This window comes from Brachyhypopomus gauderio, unplaced genomic scaffold (genome assembly GCF_052324685.1).
Source record: "Brachyhypopomus gauderio isolate BG-103 unplaced genomic scaffold, BGAUD_0.2 sc596, whole genome shotgun sequence".
Classification (NCBI taxonomy): Eukaryota; Metazoa; Chordata; class Actinopteri; order Gymnotiformes; family Hypopomidae; genus Brachyhypopomus; species Brachyhypopomus gauderio.
Genome location: NW_027507417.1, coordinates 78 through 3,963, shown reverse-complemented (window position 1 = coordinate 3,963; position 3,886 = coordinate 78). Strand labels below are relative to the sequence as shown.

General features: G+C 58.7%; 2 non-coding genes across 2 annotated transcripts; both read left to right on the top strand.

Annotated features, from left to right (window-relative positions):
• The first annotated feature begins 458 nt into the window (after window positions 1-458).
• On the top strand, window positions 459-2,300 carry LOC143506892 (18S ribosomal RNA). The gene has a single exon (XR_013128543.1). It is a non-coding gene; the product is annotated as an 18S ribosomal RNA (ribosomal RNA).
• A 1,125-nt stretch (window positions 2,301-3,425) lies between these two features.
• Window positions 3,426-3,579, top strand: LOC143506885 (5.8S ribosomal RNA). The gene has a single exon (XR_013128537.1). It is a non-coding gene; the product is annotated as a 5.8S ribosomal RNA (ribosomal RNA).
• Window positions 3,580-3,886: the final 307 nt, after the last annotated feature.

The following is a 3,886-nucleotide window of genomic DNA, read 5'->3' as shown; positions in this document are numbered from 1 at the left end:
TGGGTTGGGCCTAGGGTTGAAGCCTTCTGTGCCGCCCGGGTAGTTCCTCCCCAAACCAGCGGGCATGCCTCTATGGGGGGGCCTCGGTCTGAAAAGACACGATCCTCACCCGGAACCGTCTGAGGGAAGCGTTGAAGGCCGGTCTGTCTACACAGGTGTCCGCTATCGGCGTCCATGGTGTACGGGTGAGAGCCAGCAGTGGATCGGGTTAGTTCAACACATGCTTGGCCTCACCCCGCCTGGTCACGGAATCACTCATTTCTCGGTTACGTCCCACAGTAGCGCGCGCGCGTGCTGGGAGCTGACGAGGGCTCTCTCCCCCACGCTGACGGCGCACCCCTGCTGCACCGATGGTGGGCGTCCGGTACCGAGGTGGGCCCCTGACCCTGCCCGGGGGATGGAGCACGCCGAGGTGGCCGCGACGTTAGCTGGTGTCCCTTTCACCACCGCGGTGCAGCTACCTGGTTGATCCTGCCAGTAACATATGCTTGTCTCAAAGATTAAGCCATGCAGGTCTAAGTACACACGGCCGGTACAGTGAAACTGCGAATGGCTCATTAAATCAGTCATGGTTCCTTTGATCGCTCCACACGTTACTCGGATAACTGTGGTAATTCTAGAGCTAATACATGCAAACGAGCGCTGACCCCTCTGGGGGATGCGTGCATTTATCAGATCCAAAACCCATCCGGCGGGGCGCGGGCCCCCCGGCCGCTTTGGTGACTCTAGATAACCTCGGGCCGATCGCGCGCCCTCCGCGGCGGCGACGTCTCATTCGAATGTCTGCCCTATCAACTTTCGATGGTACTATAGTCGCCTACCATGGTGACCACGGGTAACGGGGAATCAGGGTTCGATTCCGGAGAGGGAGCCTGAGAAACGGCTACCACATCCAAGGAAGGCAGCAGGCGCGCAAATTACCCATTCCCGACACGGGGAGGTAGTGACGAAAAATAACGATACAGGTCTCTTTCGAGGCCCTGTAATCGGAATGAGCGTATCCTAAACCCATGGGTGAGGACCCATTGGAGGGCAAGTCTGGTGCCAGCAGCCGCGGTAATTCCAGCTCCAATAGCGTATATTAAAGTTGCTGCAGTTAAAAAGCTCGTAGTTGGATTTCGGGAGTGGGCTGACGGTCCGCCGCGAGGCGAGCCACCGCCTGTCCCAGACCCTGCCTCCCGGTGCCCCTCGGATGCCCTTGGCTGGGTGTCCGGTCGGGGTCCGGAGCGTTTACTTTGAAAAAATTAGAGTGTTCAAAGCGGGCCGCTACTCGCCCGAATACCTGAGCTAGGAATAATGGAATAGGACTCCGGTTCTATTTTGTGGGTTTCCGGAACCAGGGCCATGATTAAGAGGGACGGCCGGGGGCATTCGTATTGCGCCGCTAGAGGTGAAATTCTTGGACCGGCGCAAGACGGACGAAAGCGAAAGCATTTGCCAAGAATGTTTTCATTAATCAAGAACGAAAGTCGGAGGTTCGAAGACGATCAGATACCGTCGTAGTTCCGACCGTAAACTATGCCAACCCGCGATCCGGCGGCGTTATTCCCATGACCCGCCGGGCAGCGTGCGGGAAACCACGAGTCTTTGGGTTCCGGGGGGAGTATGGTTGCAAAGCTGAAACTTAAAGGAATTGACGGAAGGGCACCACCAGGAGTGGAGCCTGCGGCTTAATTTGACTCAACACGGGAAACCTCACCCGGCCCGGACACGGAAAGGATTGACAGATTGATGGCTCTTTCTCGATTCTGTGGGTGGTGGTGCATGGCCGTTCTTAGTTGGTGGAGCGATTTGTCTGGTTAATTCCGATAACGAACGAGACTCCGGCATGCTAACTAGTTATGCGGCCCTCCGTGGTCTGCATCAACTTCTTAGAGGGACAAGTGGCGTTCAGCCACACGAGATGGAGCAATAACAAGGTCTGTGATGCCCTTAGATGTCCCGGGGCTGCACGCGCGCCACAATGGTTGGCTCAGCATGTGCCTACCCTTCGCCGAGAGGCGCGGGTAATCCGCTGAAACCCAATCGTGATTGGGACTGGGGATTGCAATTATTCCCCATGAACGAGGAATTCCCAGTAAGCGTGAGTCACAAGCTCGCGTTGATTAAGTCCCTGCCCCTTTGTACACACCGCCCGTCGCTACTACCGATCGGATGGTTTAGTGAGGTCCTCGGATCGGCCGCACCGGGACCCCTCGTGGGCCTTGGTGTAGTGCTGAGAAGTCGATCAAACTTGATCATCTAGAGGAAGTAAAAGTCGTAACAAGGTTTCCGTAGGTGAACCTGCGGAAGGATCATTAACGGGTAGCGCCGCCCGGCGCGCCTCCTCCCAGCCTCTGTGCGTCTCCTCGGGCCTCTGGGGAAAGGGTTGTGCGCTTCGGTACCGGACTGGAGATCATCATATGTTTAACGCCTGAACAGCGATGGCGCAAGCTGGTCTGTTCTCTCCAAACAGCCCCCCCATCTCGAGCGCACCTCCTCGGTACTCTCTGGCTCGTGCGAAGCGCTAAAAAACACGGTTACGGCCGGTTTCCACACGCACAATGCGGTGAGTCTGGGCCGCGAGGCCCTCTCTCTCTGTCGGCGTGCGTGGGGTTTTCCACATTCGGTGACCTCAGGCTCACGGCACCACCACGCACCCTACGTCTGTTGCTATAAATCGGGACTGTGCCCGTAAAGGACCAGACTCGCGTTGGGAGGTTCGCAGGAGGCTCACGCCACCTTTGTCTTCCTGGGCTCAGACGTCGTCAAAGCGGTTGCGCGTGTGTGGCCGTTGCCTTCCATTTTTCGTCGGGTGACGGGTACCTACTAGTCTTCGAACCAACCCCATACAGCGCTACGAGTGCTCTCCCTTACCGGAGGCATGGCGGGCGGTGATGGGGAGGGGCCACGTGTGGACTCTAGCTCATCAACCCCGCCTCAGGCAGCGCTACGAGTGCTCTCCTGTACTGGAGACATGGCGGACGCTGACTGGGTGGTCCCCCTGGTGGCTTTAGTCTTCACACCCTCCACACCCCGGTGCTACGCGTGCTCCTCTCCGCAGGGAGGGGTGGACATGGCGGGCGGCGGGTGAGGAGAGGGGTTCACTGTGTGCTGTAGCTCCCAAGCTCACTCGGGCAGCGCTACGAGTGCTCCTCCCTTCCTGGGAGCATGGCGGGCGGTGACGAGGTAGGCCTCTGGGTCCTTCAGTATTCACACACCCCCCTTTCCAACACCCCGTTGCTACGCGTGCTCACCCAGTCCTCCGAGACGGACAGGGCGGGTGCCGAGTGTGGAGGGGGCCCGCAGAGGGCTGCGGGTTTAAAGACCCCGTGCTCGGGTGCCTGTCCCTCGGGTCAGGCACTACGGCGGGGCGCCCGTCACTTGAAAAATGGTAAAAAACCATTTATCATGTTTGGTGCCTCTCACGAAAAAACCAAGAGTACAACTCTTAGCGGTGGATCACTCGGCTCGTGCGTCGATGAAGAACGCAGCCAGCTGCGAGAACTAATGTGAATTGCAGGACACATTGATCATCGACACTTCGAACGCACATTGCGGCCCTGGGTTCATCCCAGGGCTACGCCTGTCTGAGGGTCGCTATTCCCATCATTCGGACTGTGCCTGTAATGGGCAAGACCGCGGTTGGAGGTTCGAAGGTGGCCCTGGTCACCTCCGTCTTCCTAAATTCAGACGCGTCCCGGTCCTCTAGCTCCCCGGCTAGAGAGAGGGGTCACACGCTCCGTGTTAGGTTTCGCTGTGGAGCTCGTCTCCCCGTAGGCTGCGGCCTCCCTGCCTCTCGATCACCCCGATCCTGGTCCTCCAGGGGCCCCGCAATACTCCTACGGCGAGGAAGAAGCGCGCACGCGGCTGCCGGTGGGCAACCATGCAGGCTGCCCGCGTGCGT